The sequence below is a fragment of the Rhinolophus sinicus genome, chromosome 1 (genome assembly GCF_057876585.1).
Source record: "Rhinolophus sinicus isolate RSI-liver-muscle chromosome 1, RSI-T2T, whole genome shotgun sequence".
Taxonomy (NCBI): Eukaryota; Metazoa; Chordata; class Mammalia; order Chiroptera; family Rhinolophidae; genus Rhinolophus; species Rhinolophus sinicus.
Window position 1 is genome coordinate 202089605 of NC_142501.1, and position 22631 is coordinate 202112235.

The 22631-nt window shown below is 38.9% G+C and overlaps 1 protein-coding gene across 5 annotated transcripts in view; it reads left to right on the forward strand.

The window, feature by feature from the left end:
• KCNIP4 (potassium voltage-gated channel interacting protein 4) overlaps positions 1–22631 on the forward strand; it is a 1020161-nt gene that overhangs the window by 894263 nt on the left and 103267 nt on the right. The window lies entirely within an intron of this gene.

Genomic DNA, 22631 nt, shown 5'->3' on the forward strand with positions numbered 1-22631 from the left:
CATGCATTTAGATGCTGCCAAACTTCAGAAATATCATTAGGTTCAAATAACTACTTTAAAGTAGAAAACATTTATACAAATATGATTTTTTTTCTTGGCTCACTCTATGTGCGTCAATCATGGTTTTCTAGAAAATCAGAACTAATACATACATGTATACATGTACATATGCATATGCCTATACAATACACATATGCATGCATGTACATATACATATACATACAAACACAAGCATACATATTCAAAGATTTATTTTAAGGAATTGGATCACATAACTGTAGAAGTTGGAATGTTCAAAATTCATAGGGCAGGCTGACAGGCTAGAAACCAAGGCAGGATTTGATGCTGCAGTCTTAAGACAAAATTCCTTCTTCTCCAGGAAAACTCAGGTTTTGCCTACGTCTTTTATTCAGGATAGTCTCCTTTACTGAAAGCCAACTGATTGTAGAGCTTATGCCTGTCTGCAATATAGCTTGACAGTAACCTGAGATTAGTGTTTGATTAAATAAGTGGATGCTATAGCCTAGCCAGGTTGACACATGACTAATGATCATTTTTTCTTTCCAATTTTGTGGCGTTCTTATGGAGTAGAAAACAAAGAATATCTAAAGGGAAACTATATATTTTTAAAGATGCTATATATAATTTATAATGAATATTTACAAATGTTCTATATTCACAAACATTCTTTAATACATTTTTTTTTCAATCATCGAACAGCTGTCAGGCAGAAGTGGTGCTCTTTGCCAGTGAAGAAACTAATTGAAACATTCTAGGTTGGGGGCTGTAACCCAAGTCCTCACCTACTGTCTTTATATTCTGCCACACCATTTTGTAGGAATTAATGGCCTCAATTAGTGATTTGAAAATGTGAATGAGCTAAAATTTCACTAGTCTCCACAACAGAAATGGAGAAAATATGGAAAGTACCTCAACCCAATACAAAGTCTCAAAATAGAATAGTAATTTATTTCAGTGGTACTGACCAAAAGTAACATATCATAATAATGATTTAATTAATTCACTTATTAATTCAACATATATTTATTATATGTCAGTTCCTGTTCCTGTGCTAGGAGGTAGAGCACTAAATACAACACCTTTAAAAAGCCCTGTCCTACTAGATCATTCTGTGGAGAGAGTGCACAGAGCAAAATTACTTTCAGAAGTAATAATCCTATGAACAAAATAAATAAAATTATGGTTGAGAAATATCACTTTGTTTTCCTTCATTACACATATACATGTGCCATCTCACAAACAAAATACAACATGTCATCAACAACACAGAACGCCGTGATCCAGAATAATGCCCAAACCCTCATCCTACATCATATTGATGCTGCAGATGTTTTTATTGCCACTATTCATCAACGAATGTTGGTTATTAGAGCCATTGCTTTTCTCCTTTCAAAGAGGACTCAAAATTGCCAATTTACCAGATATTTACCAGAAATATAGTCATTTGTACAAAATAGACAGGTAAAATGTGACTTTGAAATGGATCTCTATATTCATTTAGGAAAGAACAAAATAGTCATGCCCTTTTAGCACTCTTCTGCATCAATATTTGGTAAAGCCCACAAATAACTGTTTACAGAGGATGCACTGCCGTTTTCAACCAAGTGTCAAACAGAAGTCAGAACATTTCTTAAAAAAGAAAGAATATACTAAAAAATGAGTGGAATGACTCTAAAAACTGATATTTTTATGAAATGGGATTTTGTAAAACTGGCTGATATTGAACCCACGTTAGACATGGCCTACGCTTTGTGGACCCTAAAAGTTCTATGAGTGTAAAACTTCCCCCAGTAGCTACCACTTTCCCCATTAGTTACCCATGATAAGAAAACCCCCACATGTGGAAGTAAATTATTTGGAAAGGAGACCACATTAATTCCATTGCTACGCTACTTTACAGCTATCTATGATCTGGGCCCAGTTAGACACAGAACTGAAAAGATGATATGACGCAAAAGACAGTTGGTTAGAGCCAAGTAGCAGAGTGGCATAGGACGCTAGGCCTCCAGGAGGGAAAGCAGAGCACCAAAAGTTTGCATGCTGGACCACACACACAGAACCCCACGGTGAGGTGAGGTCTGTCTGGGCTGGTTCTAGGCTTCCCTGACCTGCAGAGCATCCGAGGAGGTTGTTCTCCACCAGATCTCACCCAGATTCAAAGCAAGGGGCTGAAAATTCATTTAATAAAGGACCGATACTCACTTTAAATTTTGTGGGGTTTTTTTTCTTTCCAGGAAGGCAGATAAGAAAGGACTTTTCATTCCTCTTTGCAGGAATGTGAGATTTTTCAATATTATGCAAATAACAAAAGAAAAATATTTTCTGCAGAATAGCCTGCACTCCTGCTGAGTTGTGGAGTACTTAGAATTCCCAAATTAGGGAACCTGAGAGTTTGCAGGGAGCATAGGAAGACATGTAGCCTCACCTCACGTTCCCAGACTGTCATCACCAGGGGACAACACAGCCTCTTCAGGAAGCCACCCATTTGGTGATAGCCAGCTTTAAGGAGCATCCTTTCTCACGATGACCCAAACTCAGCCTTCTTTAAAGAACTTCCAACCATATTGGTCCTTAGTCCCACTCCTGAGAGTAATCTGCAGTGTTTACTGCTTCTTCCACAGGAGAGCCTTCTTCCTCCTCTCCTCCTCCTCCTTGGATAGTGGGAAGGTGAATGGTTTATTTGCAAAGTTACTCATGTTTGTGGCAGTAAATTTGGAAAGTGCACAAAAGATAAGCAAGCATACACACCTTATTCACACCATAGAACACACTCATAATCCTACTATGCTCCCCTACCTTAAAGTAACAGGTAAGCTGGTAGCATCATGTTTTTCATTGCTATGTGTGCATTAATGAGATCTCATCTATACCAAAATTATATCCTTTTTCTACATTGCATACTTTCATCCATATCAACCTTGTTATTAAAACTCTATAAACATCATTTTTAATGGCAAGCATAATATTACATTGTATAGTTACCACATATTGTATTTAACCAGATCCCCTGGCTTATGGATATTTAGATATTTTCACCGTTTTACCTTTTACCCCATAATATAAGTAGCACTGAGATAAACATACCTGTGCATATAAGAGTTCTGACAATTAAGTTCGCTAACTTTGTTGTAATGATCTTGCTAAACTTTTTTAATATCAGGGGGATTATTCATTATGAATTTGTACCAACTAGACAAACAGTTTTAACCAAGTTTATACTATTTAAAAGTGCTGAAAATGCTGTGTGAAAAAGTTAGATGACCTGAATATTTCGCCAACAATCCATGTCTCTTGCATCACGACCATGCACAAGCTCACACAGCACTGTCTGTGAGGGGTTTTTAGCCAGTAAGCAAATAACTGTATTGGAACACTCTCCCTACTCACCTGATCTGGCCCCAGTGATTTCTTTCTTTACCCAAAGATAAAGGAAATATTGAAAGGAAGACATTTTGATGACTTTCAGGACATCAAGGGTAATGCGCCGACAACTCTGACGGCCATTCCAGAAAAAGAGTTCCAAAATTGCTTTGAAGGGTGGACTAGGCGCTGGCATCAGTGTATAGCTTCCCAAGGGGAGTACACCTTAGTGATAGTCACAAGTGAGGTATGTAGCACTTTTTCTAGGATGAGTTTGCGAACTTAATTGACAGACCTCGTATAAACATATACCTATGTATGCTTTTTAGATAATTTTCTCCCAACTTTGAAATTATTGGATGAAAGAATTTAATTATGTGAATGCAAACTTCTCAATTTATATTAGAAAATTGTTTTTTGGGTTGGCTTTTCAAATATTTAAACACATCGTGCATATTATCTCCTGAGTATTTTGTTACAAAAATATTGAGGACTTAATAGCCTCAACATTTGGAAATTATATACATTTTATAGTAATTTGTTAAATGCGTCCTTAAACATTCCTTCTGCTCTTTGTGCCTAAAATGCAAGTATTAAAAGAAGTAGTACATGACAAAGATTTTCTACAGGAAAAACCATAGACATTCTTAAATGTTTAGAAATCAAATGTATTACTGATCTTTAACAAACAGCTCAAATTATAAGCCCAAACTCCTATTTTAAACCACACATCTTGACTTTGATGTGTGACAATACTGTCAGACAGATATCAGAGTCCAACTGCCTTGGAAAGGTTTGGGGCACAACAAACATGGCTTTGAGAAGGAAGTGACAGGTGTATGTGATGACCTCCAATGGAGCAACCTGACTGGTAGCTGAACAGGGGTGATGGATATGATGTAGTGAGAATTAACGTAGCCTTTAGAATGTCTTCCTCCTGACACTAATAACTCCCCGCCCATCACGAATGAGAAATGGGCCTGGCAATACCATAAGTTAAGGATTAGCTTTATCACATTTTTGGCCCCGCCCCCTGTGTAGCCAATTGCCCACAGCACTTTAAACACCCAGGCCAGAATGCAGACAGAGCACCAGCCAGATGTAATAGCCTGAGCATCATCGCGCAATCCTGCTCCCCAGGTTGCTTATATCATTCCTTGGCGTCACCAGCTGTGTAGTTGCTGAAGTTAGAATCATCTTCTCTCCGTTTTATGTGCCCCTACCCACCATCTTATTGGTCACTCAACTCTGGTTAATTTTTCTCTGAAATCTCTTTTAAATTAACTTCTTTTCATCTCTTGTGGTAATGTTCCTGCTCAGACCCTCATTAACTCTTCAACAACTATTAAAAGAGGAAAATGGAGGCTTTAGTGTCCTCCTGGCATTCATTTGTATTCCTATCGTGCCTCTTACTAAACAAAATGCCTGGAGTTATTTAGAAAAAAATCTCAGACTGACTCCTTAGTTTCCTTACTTAGTCATTCATTCCACAATACTTTTTTTTTTTTTTTTTTTTTAGTTTCAGGTGTACAAAACAATGTAATAGACATTTATACTCCTCACAAAGTGATAACCCTCCTCTGTAGCACTATTCACAATAGCCAGGACATGGAAACAACTGAAATGTCCATCGGTAGATGACTGGATTAAGAAAGTGTGGTCCATTTATACAATGGAGTGTTACTTGGCCCACAAAGAAGACTGAAATCTTACCACAGTACTTTTTTGAGAGACTCTGTGTGACAAGTGGGATTCTAGGCACTAGGTTTAGGGCAGAGAGTACGACATCAGTTCCCTGCCCTCGTGGAGCTTATTTAGGAAGAGAAATGATAAACACGAAAACAAAGAAAATCTCAGGAATAGATGACTATTATAAAGGAAGTAAACCTGTGGTGATATGATGGAAAATGGATTCAGGCAGAGGAGCTAATTTGACTGCCTCGCTGATGAGGTGACATTTGAGACCAAGAGTAGGCCAGTAGTGTGAGAGTCTGCAGAGAGAGTCCCAAAAAAGAGAAAACAGCAAGGGCACAGTTTCTCAGGAGGAAAGTCACGTGGTTTGTTCATGGTACAGGAAGAAAGACTGTTAGAAAAATGGTTGTTGTGGGCATTAAACAAGATAGTTCATGCAAAGAACTTAGCACATGAAACAACATGAATATGAATATATGACAAGTATTAACTCAATTGATACTCCCATCCACCGTCTGAGGTAGGTATAATACCCTGCTCCCACGAAAATAAGACCTAGCCAGACAATCAGCTCTAATGAGTCTTTTGGAGCAAAAATTAATATAAGACCTGGTCTTGTTTTACTATAATATAAGACTGGGTCTTAGATTATAATATAATATAATATAATATAATATAATATAATATAATATAATATAATATAATACTGGGTCTTACATTAAGTTTTGTTCCAAAAGTTGCTTTAGAGCTGATTATCCAGCTAGGTCTTATTTTCGGAGGAAAAGACTAGTATTTTCCCCACATAATAGCTGAGAAAATTGAGGACAGAGAAGTAAAACAATTTTCCCAATAATAGAGCTGGGATTCTAACTCCAGAGCTGGCTGTCTTCATGACTTTATCAGGCTGGGGCATAGAAAGATAAAGTGAATTACTCAGTTATCCAGTGAAAAGATACAGCCATGATACAGATTGAGAGCATTTATTTTTTAAAGAAAAAGTATTTGTGCTCACATAGAATAGAGTAGCTAGGAATTTATTGGTACTAAAGTTATCCGTGAAATAGCTAAACTCCTTAATCCAATATTAATCTACTCAATATATGCCTTTAGGCCTATAATTGTAGCTCTTTTTCATAATATGAATTATAAATTTCATATTGGAAAGAAATATGGCAAAGCATTAAATCTGGCCCTCTGCCTCCAGAAAGGTAGAACTTACATCCCCATTTCACAGGTGACGCAACTGTGGCAAAAATGTTATAATGATTTGTGCAGAATCACACAACCAAAATTTGGAATAAAACCTACACCCAAAATCCCTTTAATCCCTTTAATATTATCCTGATACAGATAATATTATTGAGTGACTGCAAGATATGGGATTGTCATATTAATAGAAGAATCCTTACTGAACAAATTAAAAAAGAAAGAGAAGGCCAATTTCATGGGATTGGCACATAGAAGGGTTCATTTGGACTCGATACTGTCTAAGCAAGGCGTCATCATATTCTAAATATTATAAGTACTATAGCCTATTATAACAGCAACAACAATAACCATAGCCTATTGTAAGTAATATCGCTTTTTTATAAGGTTGGTGCAAAAGTAGTCATGGTTTATGCAATAATTTTTAAGCGTTTAAACCGCAATGACTTTTGCACCAGCCTAATATACCGTTGGAAACTGAGATCTAGAGAAGGGAAATAATTTGCTCAAAAATCACAAAGCTTGACTCCAAGTCCAGTAATTTTCAGCACTGAAATTCTGTGAGTTGGTATCAGTCAAGGTGCAGGCAGGAAACGCAAGGCACACTTAAATGGAGCAATTGAGGGGAATTTCATGAAGGGATTATTTGCAAAGGTATGGGCAGGGTTTCTGCACCCAACAAGGCTGGTGAAGCACCCAGTGCTAGAGAGAGAGAAAGCAATCTGTAGACTGCCGGTTACCAGATGATGAAGAATGCCACAGTTGTAACTACAACTGTCAGAGATGTCTTCATAGCAGGGTCTCTGGCCCTTGGAAGAGGAATGCAGTCACTATCAATCCAGTGCCACCAAGGGGGGAGCCCAAAGACTATATACCACAATCTCTTTCTTTTCCTCCTCGCTCATCTCCTGTTGGGACTTCCCATTGGCCAAACCCAATAGGAAACCAGGGGACCAGAAGGGCAGAGAACATCCACAGAGGTCAGCCTCCCGGATCCAGAGCACCCTGGATACAGGGTGGCTCAGAAGGCCAAATGGAGACACTTTCCAGATTCCCTATGCCTTTTGAGTCAGGAGTTGGGGACCCATAGGACCAGTGACAGTTCTTGAGTTAGTCACACTATATTGAGTAGATAATTACAGGATTCAGGACTTTAACTAGCCATTTCATGAATGACTTAGTATCAAGAAATCCCTAGCAACTCTATGAGCACCGATACAGTCTGTGGCTGTAGCTCCTGATTGAATAAGTGAGTAACTCACTTTATCTCTCCATGCCGAAGTTCTTTTTAATAAAGTAATTATTTTCCCTATTTGTCCAAAGCACGTTATGGTGACAAAAGGTTACTCCCTAGATAATAGGGAGGAACAGATGCGAAAAGTACAATTATAAACACTTGATTACGTGTGTATTTTTATTGGTATGCATATCTTTTATTTAAATTTGCTTCATAATAACATCTACCCAGTAAAATCTCAATGCCCTTATTTCAATCAACATAATTGATTCACCAAATTAAAGCTTCATTCCAGGGTTGTTTTGTTGTTGTTCATTGGAGCAGACATAGGCGAGCAAAGCAGCCAAGGTCATTGTGAGGCAAACTACTCAAAACCCAGAAACCACCATCAGCATATTGCTGTGTATAATTGAAAAACATAACTTTGTAACTTTACTTCAGATTTTTGGTATCAAATATAGCATGCTATTTCAGTGTTTTGTTGTTCCTGGTAACATTTTGATCATGGAAAGTTTTAAATGCCTCTCTTGGCTGAGAAACAATCAGTGTTTGGCTCTTGGAAGATTTGTTTTCCATGCTGCCAATTAAAAATACAACAGTAACCTCCAGGAAATTAAAAATAAAATGTTTAACCTTCTGACAATTAATTAATCTCATGCTAGCTCCTTAGTGACTTTAGCTAAAAGCTCTGACCTGGGCATATATAGTCAGGAAAAGTTTTGGAAGAATAGAAGCATAACCTGTGAAGGTTTGTAAACTTAATTGGCAAGTGTTGATATAAAGCAAGGTCCTTCAATTTCATCATCTGTATGGGCTCAAAAAAAATGTTACAATCAAATTCTCTAATGTTATTGTCTGTTTAACAAACATCTAGCACCTACTATGTGGCTGGTATAGTTCTAAGTGCTTTGCAGAGTTTGACTTGTTATATCCTAAAAGTAATCCTATAAGATGGACATTCTTGATTATTCCATTTTACAGAATAGGCAACTGAGGAATAAGAGGTTAATTAATTTGCCTGCATCACCTCATCGGTAAGGGGTTTAGGGGATGAGCAAGGGTCCATCCCTTGCTCCTTTAGGGGATCCAGCAATTGAGCTCCAGAGTCTTTGTACTTTACCAGTTCTCTAGTTATGGTCATTGTTTTGATCAGTTTACAAACAAATAAAAACAAAAAAATAAGACAGAGTCTTTTTCCATTTACCTACTCAGCATACGACACATTTGTGCAGCCCATATCGTGGTAACACCTTGACTGAGTTGTTTCCTCTCTCTGGACCTCAGTCTCACCATGTGCAAATGAGAAACACAGACTGTCCCTCAAGTCCCCTTCCAGATCTCAGGAGCCATTGAGATGGCATTGCTTACTTCTGGCTATGACAAATGGATGTTTCCAAGCTTGTGTAAATTTCCTTTTTTCATGGGATTTTACTACCCATGAAAGGCAAATAGTGGAAAAAGTTAGAAATTCCACTTAACCCAGATTTAGCACCAAACAGCATTATGATTTACTTACTGTAAACTATGTGTTTTACCAGTTGTAATAGTTGCCCCATCCCTTTGTGTGGTCTTTTATAGGTTCTAAAATTCTTCTTCTTGATCATCTCATTTCTCCCTCATAAAACTGGGAGAGCGACAGATCACAGGGGTTACAGTCTTCATGTATCAAACTGAAAAATGCAGAGATTAAGTGGCTTATCCAAAGTCACATAGGTATTTAGTGACATAGAAAGGTGGGTATTCTTTTTCCTGGTCCATCATGTATCTAGGAGGAATCTTCTTTAATTCGTGAATGGGTTGTGGTATGGGAAAGCCAGAAGCAGGCATCCCAGGACAGTGGATTTCCACTGGTAGGTTTAGTAGATTTCACCTCGACATGGCAGACATTTATGGAACACAACTACCTATGTAAAAAGTAATAGTGCCAGAAGGAGGGGAACACATAGATCACTACATCTGAAGGCCGACCTTGTATTGAAATATATAGACATGTATATAGATCACTCAGATATAATGAATACAAATAAAATGCTGTGAGAGGCAATGCTAGAGAGGTGTTTGAGTTACGAAGTTAAAAGTGATACTTCTGGGCTTAGCCCATTTGGTTCAAATCCTGGTTCTGTGACTAACTAGCTATAGAAAACTTAGGTCAGTTGCTTACCCTTTTTGAGCTTCAATTTCTTCATAGGTAAGGTGGAAATAATAGTAGCAAATAGTATATGTTTGCTCAAAGGATTAAATGAACATGTGAAGTGTTTACCACAGTGACTGGCTGGTAAGTGGTCCATAAAGGGTGACTGCTGATGCTCTTATGCTACTAATACTATGATGATCACAACTGTACCCCCAGAGAGGAGACTGAGTCTCACCTTGGTGTATTTCACAAAGAGGTAACATTTCAGCAGGACCTTGTGGAAAAGAATTGTCATTTCAGTGGAGGCAGAAAAAGCAGGAGCATTCTAGGTACTTGAAAAGATGAAGCTTAAAACAGTCAGAGGGAATGAGAAGTAGGAAAGAGAAGCAGCCTGCAAAGGTGAGCTGGGGCCAGCGTTCAAAGGTCCTAGCTGCCAACATGAGTCTGGACTTTACTCGTAAAGGGAAGCAATGGGGAGTCACCCAAGGCTTTGGTTATTTATTTTTATTTCAGGTTTATAGAGTTATTTGAAATACAAAATTGTAAGATATTCAAAGTGTACACCATAGTGATACAATATTTGTATGTGTTGTGAAAGTATTCTCTCTGTGTAGTTAATTAACACATCCATCAATTCACATATCTTTTGTGTGCATGTGTGTGAGAACATTTAAGTTTGACTCTCTTAGAAAACTTCAATTACACAATACAGTGTTATCAACTAAAGTCATCATGTTTTACATTAGAACCTCAAACCTTATTTATCTTACAGCTGAAAGTTTGTCCAACCTCACCCTATTTCCCACCACACGGCAACCCTTCGCAACCACTATTTTCCCTGTTTCTATGAATTTGACTTTATTTTATTTATTATTCTTCTTGAGAGCACACATATTAGTTATACCATAAAGTATTTCTCTTTCTCTGTCTGGCTATTTCACTTAGCTTAGTGCCCTCAAGTTTCATTTATATTGCCAGATTTCCTTCATTCTCATGGCTAAATAATATTCCATTGTATATCTACCACATTTTCTTTATCCATTCATCTGTTTTCTTTATCCATTCATCTTTATCCATCCATCCTAAGTGTTGATGGGCAGTTAGGTTGTTTTCATTTTTTTATTATTGTGAAAAATGCTGCAATAGACAAAGGAGCACAGATATCACTTTGATAATCCAGTTTTCTTTTCCTTTGGATGCATACCCAGAAGTGGGATTGCTGGTCAAAATGGGGAATGAATCTTTGTCTTGACTGGTTTTTGAGATAGCGAGAGCCATCCAACAGCTGAGAGAACTGAGCGCAAGTCCAACTCTAGAAGAGTTGATGATGAACTTAAAGTCAGGGAAAAGATGAGCAATGGATCAAATGTGACATTCGAAAACAAGACCTGGACAGGATATCAAAACTGTCAGCAAAAGCTAGTTGTGCTTTGCTTTGTGAATCAAGGAAACAGTCAAAATGTATAATAAGAAAATGACAAAAATGAATCATATAATACCCACTTAAATGAGAAAATTAAACAAAGAAATTAAATCATTAATGCAAGATCTCGCAATTAACGCCCTGTCAAAGCAGGAATTTCACCTCATACGGTATGATGCCATAGCTTCTGGTCTTCACCACTACACTTCCTGCTTATAGGAAAGGAGAAATGCCTAAATATAAGGAGATAGTTGTAGAAGGGAGAGGATGGACTTGAAACATGTGGTGAAGGAGTAATTGGAAATACTGGGGGAAAATTGGTGGTATTGAGTAAAGGATAAGAATTGGACACTGTGATTCCACTGAAATGATCCTGGTGGCATTAAGCAAGATAAGGAACAGAAAACGCCATGAAATTTAAGACAAGATGATCATTTCATTTATACATGTTGGCTTAAAGAGTCTGAAGAACACAAGCCATTCTTGAAACAAGCTTTATTGTGAATAGATGTATAGTTTTTTTTGTTTTGTTTTGGTTTTTTTCGGGGGAGGGGGTTACCTGTATGATGAAATGTTTTTCTTCCCACTTCATTTTCCCACTATTTTCTATTGATTTGGGATAAAAGAGGTAGACGGATGACAACTTGTAAGAAGCTACACAGAAGTTTAGATAAACAAATGTTGTTTTTTTTTGTTTTTTTCTCTTTTATTAATGATTTCATAATTGGTCATTCATGCATTTCTAATAGAAGTCATAAATATCAATTTTCCATTTGCATTAACCTAAAATGTAATATTTAGGCTAAGCGTGAGTCCAGGCAATGACAACTTCTGCTGGTTTCTTTTAGACCATTGAAATGGGAGCCTAACGCTTCAAGCAGACTTGATTTTGCACTCCACCAGTTCTATAAAATACAGAAGATTGCTGTGTCATTTGCTTAGATTGCAGGGTTAAAGGTTAACCCTCTTCCTTACAAATTGCTTTCTTGCCAGGGGACATAGAGGCTCAAGTATGATGGGTAGAAGCACTGTACAGAAATACAGGCCCATCTTTGCTTGTAAGCATTCGGGGGGTGGGGGGGGAAGAGCAACAACAACAAAAAGACAAGTCCTGGAGATGAAGGAATAGAGGAAACCTTATTCACTTTCAGCAAAACATTCTCATTTGAAACTTTAGGTAGAAAAACAATTCCACAGTACAGTGTAGTGTTCTCTGAATCTGCTTGGAGGTGGCATATTCTCCAGTGAGCGTTCTGGAGGTAATAAAAATCATATTTAATTGATCTCAGTGACAGTGTAAAATTAATCAATGCTTTGGGTGAGCAGATATTAGAAGGGCTGGTGATAAAATCATCATAAGAGCAGAAAGCATGTATATGGATTCCTACGATGCACCACACATTATGCAAAACCCTTTACATACATTATTCCACTTAATCTTTACAGTTATTATTCAATGCTATTATTATCACCACTTAACAACCGAGGAGGCTAAGGATTTGAAGTATTAAGTGACTTGCCCCACTTGAGCAGAGCTGGGACTCAAGCCCAGGTCATTTAGTCATTTCACAAATCTTTATCAGTGTCTGCTACATGGCAGGCATCCTCCTAAGTGCTGAGGTTACAACCATGAATAAGCTAAGCATAGATCCCGTCAACCAGGAGCCTACATGCTCATGTGGAATATAGAGCCGAGCCCGTGCAATAAATTATCATGCCTTATTGTTTCACAGCTTTCTTCCCTGGTTCTCAGAGGTCACAGCCAACTCTTTTTCCACGTGGTGACACAATGGAAGATTCCATGATTTTTACCATGACTGCCACCAGGTCTCATGAAGATGAGTTTAGGCACCATTATTCAGGAGACGCGATGAATAACATTCAAGCTGCCCCTGGCTGCTGAGGGACAAAGACTCAGAGAAAGACACCACTTTCCTAAGAACAAATGTTGTAAAACATGAAGGAAATGTGAAGACCATTGTAGAAACTGGGCCTGTGTTAATGAGTGTTAAATATAGCCGTGCGGCTCAGTTATTTTCTTCTTGATGAACATCATTATAAGCAGGAAGCTCAGAGACGGGCTCCCAGGAGGGAATACCCACCATTAAAAGTAATTCTTAAAACCTAGAGGATTTCTAGGCTGGTCCTGTCTAGGGCTTGCCTATTCCAGAGTCCCCAACATTCTCTGGCCCTTCTAATTTTTTTATGTATTCCTTCATTTAATACAATAATTACTGTCCTCTGTCAGCATTTACTCACTTAGTGATTTCATTGTTTCATGGTCTTAAATATCACTCTGACATTTATATCTTTAGCCCAGATTGTACTTCTCAACTCCAGACCCGTATATCCATTCATTCAGTTGACAGCTCCACTTGCATGTTCTATTAGCAACACTCCACTAGAATTTAAGGTCCATGTAAGCAAGAATTTTGTCCTTTTTGTTCATTGCAGTGTCTACAGTACCGTAAAGTATGCCTGGCTCATGATACACACTCAATAAATATTGAATGAATGAACAGACGAACAAACGATCTCTAATGTTGAGAACCATGCTAGGCATTATTGGTAACAACATAACTGAGACACATCTCGTGCCTCCAGATGTTTACATCACAGAAAAATGACATAACAAGCTGGTCAATGAGATACAAAGTAACGAGAGCTGACAGCAGACAAGCATACATGCTGCATGGAAATCTGAGGAGGCTTCTCCTCTGTGCAGTCTTGTCTCCATTAAGATGAACCTTAAGGAGAATAGAGAGAGATGGTTGAGAAGGAAGAAAGGCAGATCCATGTAGAGGAAATAGTGGAAGCAAAAGGATACAAGTTGACAATGCAGGCTTTGTTTGTCCACAATATTGCATCATAAGATGTGTGGGAGGAAATGACAGGCATTAAAGTGAGGTTATTGCCACAAATTCCATTCCAAAAAATGGTCCTTTATCTCATGTCAGTGCCAAACTGGAATAGTATAAAGGTCCCAAAGGGAGCCAAGGTGACCTGTGGGTCCCACTATCAATAGTGGGTCAGTGCAGAGTCTCTGCAAAGAGAACTTCTGGATGTGCAATTTAGGAGGCAAGGGTTTTGGTGACTGATGGAATAACTCTTAGTATGTGTCCTCGGACAAGTTGATCAACCTCCATGGACTTCAATTTATCCTGATAAAATGAACAAAATAACACTCACCTCAAAGGACTTTTTAATAATTAAATGAGATAATAATAATAATTGACATCTTAAACACTATGTGCCATGCTCTATTTTAAATGCTTTTTACACATTCATTTCAACTTCACAATTCTTTGCAGTAGGTGCTGTTATTATATCCCTTTTACGAATGAGACCTAGAGAGACTAGGCACCTTACCCAAGGTCACATAGCTAACAACGTCAGAAAAGAGATGCACACTCAACAAGTGTAGTAACAGAGCCCTCACTCCCGAAGATTCTGGAACAATGACTCACTTGTAGGTATGCAATAATCTCGAATAATCAGAACAGCTGTCCTTTATTGGTTAATTACTATATGTCAGTAAATAATTCAATCTCTCAAACAACTTTATGAGTTGTTTTGAAATTGATAGAAGTATTATCCCCAGTTTATAGATTTTAAAATTGAAGCTTGGAGAGGCTAAATACATTGTCCAGGGTCAGCTGAGAAATAAGCCCAGGAAAAACCAAACTTTGGAGAACTGAATAATTCACTGGAATGAATGCTCCCAGGCACTGCTCTGCTTATCACGTTAAAGATGACGCTAGATGTTAACGTGATTAATACTAATACTGTCACAAATCATAACAACAACACTGCGATCAGGTGCTGACTATGTGCCAGACACATGTAGGGTATTGTTTAATGTCCACCACCACCCTACACTGTATTGTTCGGTACGATTTCCTGCTCATTTTTACACCATTAAACATATGGGAGAACTAAGGCACAGAGAATTTTTTACTAACTTATCCTCATCACACAATAAATGTCCTCCTGACATTTGGACTAAGTAGTCTAACTTACTCTGAACCAAGGAACTAGCTTAAATCTAGGGGGAAAAATGACAAAACCTAAATCACTGCTCAGTTTTCCGAACACTCAGTTTTAAACATGGCCATGATGGATAAATGTTTTGTGGCAGAATGTTACTGTCACCATGGATATTAGCCCCAAATATGCCACCAAGTATCTTGTCACTAAACTTACCCAAACCATTTTTAACTCCATAGGTAATAGATTCTATTTTGCTTACTTTCTAAAGCACACACAGCACACTAACATCTTATGAATTAGACATTATATTTTGTATAAATAAAATTTTAATGTATGCATTCCTTTACAATAAGTTTTTTAAAAGTAAAATTTTTAAATTAACAATCTTTTAAAAATGTGTCAACCACAGCTAACCTTCTGAAATAAAGTAAATGGAATAATAAAACCTCTCCTAATAATTAAAGATCAAAATTGGTCATTGACTGTTTTATTATTACTATTATTTGCTGTAATATCCTCACGGTGCCTTTTCCACTTTATGGTCCCTCCTTTGTTCTCAGGCCATCAGCTGTCCGTTCTAGAATTTAGAGTCAGAAAATTTGGGTTCATGTCCTGACTCCATAACTTCCTATTTTTATGTCCTTTATAAAGTTACAACATTCCTTCCAACACTAATTTCCTCTTCTATAAAAGCAGGGCGACAATGTTTATTATTTTATAATAATAAAAGTGCAAATAATTTTGTTTACTGCAAAGAGCTAGCCGTCAAATGTTAGGTGTTATTCGTGTGGCTCATGGTCTCCTTCTAGTGTGTACCCCTCCCCCCTCACCTCCATCTGCTTCTGATGTGGAGTCAGAACTTACTAAAATTGTGAATACAGTAAGGATGGGGACACTCTTACTGATAAAGGACACTGTGACAGGTATTTGTCAAAGTGCTACGCTAGGGAGTCGCGAAGACCAGGGTCTGTGCTCTGAAGCGCCCAAGGGTCTGATTTACAACCACAAAAGCTAAGGCTCTGTGTTTAAATGTACATTTACAAAGTAAGGGGCTGGATTCAAGGTACTGTGAATTTTAACATCACTGTATTTTTTTACTTTGAGCCCTTTTGTTATTAATTTTCTGATTCTTGGTTTGGTATGTGATTTCTAGGTAAGTGAGGCATCATCCTCCCTCTTTTCCGAGACAGATGGTAGAAGAGTGAATTCCATGAACCAGACTTTCTAGAGTTCATACTTTGGCTCTGCTACTGTGTGACCATGGGCAAGTTACTTAATCTCTCTGGGCCAGTGTCTTCATCTTGAGAACAGAATACCATGTGCTGATGTGAATTGTATGAGTTAATGTATGTAAAGTGCTTACACAGAACAAATGCTATGAAGAGTGGTTTGCTATTATTACATTTCTAAGGCAAACAGGAGAAAGTTTATCAAAATTCAAGAGAAACTCTTTTGTGAGGGCATTTTTAATTTAGTGAACTATTACAGACTGTCTTTCTTCACCTCTCTCCATGTTTCACTCCTTTTTAAAATTTTCTCTTTGATCATACTCTCGCTCAGCGGTTGCCTTCCCTGGCAACAAGAGTATCCTAGAATATCAATCTTCTTAGCAGGCCTCTACGCGCAAGTTCAATCACATTCCTTGTTTCCTTCTCCCCTCATCCCAGATTTTTATTGTAGATTTTCTCTCTGTGTATAATGACTGGCAATATAATATTTATTTCCTTCATTTACCAAAAAGCAAGTAAGATCCTATCACCTATGAAATAATACCCCTTTCATAAGGGGCTGTTCATGATTTTCTACATACGGTTAATGCTAATATAAGCATTCCAATTATGTGATTATATTTTAAAATCTAAGCTGTGTAAAGAGTTATTTATGTTTCTAAATAAGGTATAGACAACTTGTTCATATGTGCTGTAAGAAATGGCTCATGTAATTTTCCTCTGAGTAGTTATATTTTATAAGTGATTGAATTCAATCACAAAATTACGAAATAATTCAAGTTCTCCTGGGATGGAAAATGCAATGTTATTGCCAACAACCATCTCTAACAGAAGACGTTCACAATAATTGGCCATTTTCAAAGGATTTTTCATTTTCCAGGTGATATATAAATATTAAATATGATAAAGTACTGTAAAGGACATTTTTGGTCCTAACATACTTTTAGGGCCAGAGTTGAAGAAACACATGTCTCACTCACAAAAATTAGGGGGTCCCAATTGTTCAGGGTGGTTAAGGATATGCGAAGACTCCGCAGTGTTTCAGATGGACGGGTTGCTTTCTACTCCTGGGCTGTGCATGATTAACTTGGAGTTAATTGCTCATACACTCTCGTGTGTGCCTGAAAATAGCTCCTGGTGGGTGGATGTGTGAATGGTTGTGAAGGCAAGAACAGTTCAGAGGGCTCCCAGGCCTTTAGAAGCTTGAGATGAAGCATTTGAACTTGGCTAAATTTAACAAGTGGCCTAGGTTTGAACTCTCCATCCAGAGAAGTCAAATAATAAAGCAGGAAGAAGAAAGATAGTTTGTGTCAGATCCCAGCTCCCCCACTTAGGACGTCTGACAAGAAAGTTCAGGAACTTGTTGCAACGATGTTTCTAACCTTTTTTGATATCAGAGGGAATATTCATTATGAATTTGTACCAACTGGACAAACAGTTAACCAAGTTTACTATGTGGAAGTGCTGAAAAGGCTGCATGAAAAAGTTAGCCTACCTGAACTTTTTGCCAACAATTAATGGCTTTTGCTTCACAACAATGCACCATCTCACATGGCACTGTCTGAGAGGGAGTTTTTAGCCAGTAAACAAATAACTGTATTGGAGCACCCTCCCTACTCACCTGATCTGGCCCCCAATGACTTCTTTCTTTCCCCAAAGATAAAGGAAATATTGAAAGGAAGACATTTTGATGACATTCAGGACATCCAGGGTAATACAACTACAGCTCTGATGGCCATTCCAAAAAAAGAATTCCAAAATTGCTCTGAAGGGTGGACTAGGCCCTGGCGTAGGTGCATAGTTTCCCCAAGGTGGGGGTTACTTTGAAGGTGACTGTAGTGATATTCAGCAATGAGTCATGTAGCACTGTTTCTAGGATGAGTTCGCAAACTTAATTGTCCGAGCTGTGCAGACTTGAGCAAACTCTTTAGCTCCTAAACACCCGTTTTCTCAACTGATTATAATGTCAACCCCTTTGAGCATTATGAGGGTGGAATTAAGGGGTGTTCTGAGTATATGGCACCCAATTTATGCCTCTACGAGTTTTTGATGTCCAAAAGGAAGGAAGGAAAGAAATGACACCTGTGTCATGTAAAATAGCTTTGGAAATCTTCCCCTAGGCACCTTTGTCTTTGTCCTGATGTGTTGGACTTGAACATGAAGCAAACAATAGTATCTCCTTCTTATTCCAGGATTTCTCAGAGGTAGTTTCCAAATGCTATAGTCAAGAATCTTACAGCATTGCTTAGTGCAAAGCTAAAAGCTGAGGTGAAATTAGTCAAACTCTCCGTCAATCCCTGCCACTGGACCCAGCTTCTAGATAATAACATGTAGCATATCATTAGAAGGTAATCGTTCTCATCATGATGTTATTGCCATCCTGATCAAGTCACTAACAAACCAATTTAATAAAGAGTAAACATTCGAAGGAAAGACTCAGAGGGTAGTTTTATAAATGAGATAAACAACGTAAGTCAAGCTGACTAAATCTTTGGCTACACAAATCAAATTCGGCTCAAATAGAATTTGAAAGTTATAGTATTTATGATCTTTTTATAATGAAACATGGATACTGTTTTTGAAAAAGGAGAGTCATGTTTATTGAAAAATGGTCCCCACTAGTGGGATGCTTCAAATAGTTATGCATTCATTTCATTTTTTTTTTTTTATTGAACACTTTCAGTGTGCCCAATTTGATGGTGTTTGGCTGGTTTAGCCAGTAGTCTGGCACATCCTTGGCAGGAGACATTGAGGCAAAAGGGCCTATGGTGTTTCCTGCTGTGATGAGGCAAGAATTTATTTCTATGTATGCAGCCTACGTACTTGTGGGGACAGAGTCCCAGAGAGCAGTTTCCAGGCTCTCGTCCTCACATGGAAAGGTGCTGGCTCAGTTATTAGAGGACCATCAGCTGTCATCAGATGGCCATCCACTGTGGCTGGGTAGCCATCAGCTGTTACCGGTTAGCCATTGGCTGCTAATATAACTGCCCTGGCTATGCTGGCAAGGGGGTTGGTTGCTTGGCAGAGAAGCAGATGAGGGATTGTGGTTAGCAAGCGGATGGCGGATTGTGGATAGTGTGGATCCTACTTCCTGTGTCTCCCCTGGCCACCAGCAAGATGGGGGTGCAGGAAGACCCCTTGTTGGGGTTACTGGCGGATGTTTGCTTTTGTGTCTCGACCAGCCGCCATTGAGAATATAGTGGTAAGACTCCCCTATGTATGGCTCCGTTGCTGTTCCTTTCTGGCCTTACCATATCCCGCGTTCTTGTGTGGGGAGCAGGAGTTGAGTCCCCTGCATAATACTGAACCACCTTCTTAAAGAAAGTGACATTATTTTTCATAAAATGGTTTTATTCCCTCATTATAAGCCTTGTTTACAAACATGTCATCGTCATGTTTGTAAAGCAAGATGTTCTGAGATTCTGTTCTGGAGGATATGGTTTGACCTCAAAAAGAGAAGTTTGAGAAACACACTGTTCCCTAATATTCCCCAATAAAAATTTATTAAAAAGAAAAAATGGGAAGTTTCTATAATTATGAGTCGGGCTGTAATAAGCTTCTACTGTATTTCAAGAGAAATTGTGAGAAAGGGAAGAAAGACGACTATTTTTAAAACCCAGTCGGTTGTTCCCAGGTGATTTGAATTCCACTTTCTCGTCCAACTGTGTCGTGGCCTAAGGGGGCCGTTGACTTGGGTATAGAACAACCTCAGCCCTTGGGAGACTTAAATCTAAGGAACAAAGGACAAAAAGAGAACCAGGAAGCTCGGGGTGTCTGGCTTGGAGAATTTATTGCCTGATTAAAATGAAATCTGTTAAGATGCATGAATTAACATACTATTTGTATTCAGCTTGTCTCAGGATGCAAAGGCAGCACTAGAATTAGCAAATCAGTAAGATATGTGTTTGCCGAGGCCTGGAGATGATTCAGAAGGCCACAGTCCCACCTGGTTCTGCTTTTCATCCCAGACAAACCCCTCAGCCTCCCTCAACTTAAATTTCTGTGATAAAACGAGGAAAACCAAACAACCTTTCATGTTCTTTCCAGCTCTGAGATCCCGTCACTTCTGCTCCTTATTCTACATGTTTCTAATCATCATATGAACCACCATCATTGTGACCACCTCAAGGACCCCAGGCACATTTCCCCTGAGGCATTTGGGGGTTCAGTGGGCACCTGGTTTGTGTTTAAAATCTTCTATCCCCTAGGATTTTAGAGCAAAACATAGAACTGTTACCATTTCAAATAGCATATTGCCCGAACTCACAATCTTCGGGGTCGAAAAGCCAGATATCCAATCCCAGCTCTGTGACTCACTAGCTGAGTGACCTTGACTCAGTTGCTTGAGCTCTGTGAGTCCCAGTTTCTTCCTTATAAAATAAGGGCAATAACAGATATCTCACAGAAATTTTATCAATATCCAAATGAGATAATATGTAGCCGGGCTTAACGCAAAAGCTCTCTCCAGGGTGGTCTCTATTAGCAATCTCATCAGAATGCCTAAAAATTTGGACTGCAGGGTGCTAAAGATTCCTATCTCTTCAAGACTAGCTAGGCACCTGATGTTGAGCAAGTTACTTAGAACCTGCCAGCCTCACTTGTCCCATCTGTACAATGAGGATGATAATCACTCTCTGGATGGATATGGTAAAGATTAAATGATACGGCTGACTAACAAATTATCCAGCACTCACTGGGCAAACTGTGAATAGCAAGACCTGTTTTTTCAGTGTTGTATGTCATTTGACTACAGGTGGGTATATTAGTATGCTGACTCTGCCCTAACAAAATGCGATAGACTGCGTGGCTTAAACAGCAGAAATTTATTTTCTCACAGTTCCGGAAGTGGGAAGTCCAAAATCAAGAAGCCAGCAGCCTTGGTTTTTCCTTGGTTTTTCCTTGCAGATGGCTGCCTTCTTGCTGTGTCTTCACATGGGCTTTCCTCTGTGTGCATGTATCCTTGGACTCTCTCTCTCTCTCTCTCTCAACCTTAATTACCTTCTTTAAGGCCATATCTTCAAATTTAGTAATGTCGGCCTTCAACATACAAATTACACAGGGACACAATTCATCCCATAACAGGGCCAGACATCAGACTGTAGTAAGTAGATTAAGGAGAGAGCGGGAGGTAGGAAATGGACCCAGTGGGTAAAGTCAAGTTTTCTGAGACATTTGACAGTGCAGGAGAGAAGTGCTGTCGTTATTTGTATCATTGTTCTTTCTGTTGGTATCGAGAGAACGTGGGGCCAAGTACAAAGAACATAAGCTTTGGCATCAAAGACACGGGTGTAAATCTTTTCTCTACTTTTTCTCCTGCATCTGATCTGGCCAGTCACTTTTTCACCTCTATGAGACGCTGTATCCACATATGTTAAAAACATGGACAATTATATCTCATCTGGAGTTATTGCAAGGATTAGAGCACCTAGCCCATCCCCTGGCATATAGTAGACGCTCAATAAATCTTAAGCACTGAATTGTCCCCCTCAAATGTATGGTCCTCACTGGTGGCTGAGTCACATCAGGAACTTCACAGTCCTGTACAGCTTCATGCTGTGCTCTCCACAGAGTTTGCCTCCGAAAATCAGTCTTGATTGAGTTCAGTGGTGTTGCTTTTTTAACTTATCATAAGCTGGTAATTGCTGATGATTTCAGGTATGTTTTTAGAGCCTGTCAGCCTCCTAGAAATAGAAACAACCCTTTGGCAGATAGGAGTCATTAAGAAGTAAGGTACCAGGCAGCTGGGAAAACAGGAGCCCGCAGGGCAGGCACTTCAAGTGTGATGCTTTGACTATGGCACGGCTGCTCATCCTGTCACACACATTTAACTCAATGACACTGACCCTGCAGCCCGGGGCCTTTTTGTCTCAGCCTCAGCATCTGCAAGTCTGCGGCAGCTGGGGAAGGAACTTTGTCATGTGGTTCAGATGGCTAGATGGTAAGAAAGGCCAACGCGTCAGGGCACTGTTTTGCTTCTATTCAGTGGAAGGGTCACTGGGTCTAGAGGAGGTTATGCTATGACTGAAAGACTGCTCAGAAAATTTGATTAAAATTTCCTCTACTTTTGCCTTTGCTGTGCTTCTCGGAACAATGCCCAGGGAACAGTGATTCCACAGAAGGCATTTAAGGTCCACCAGTGGTGCACCAGCCTCAGTTTGAGAAATCATTTTCTAGAGGGCAGCTAAGGTTCAAGAGGCTTCACAGGAATGGAAACTTTAGCAGCAGTCGCATTTGTTTCTTGACTCATTCATTCATTCCCCAAATCATTCGTGAGTGACTGCATGCTGTCAGACTCTATGTTAGGTCCAGGGGAGAGACAGATCTGTAAGACGTTGCTCC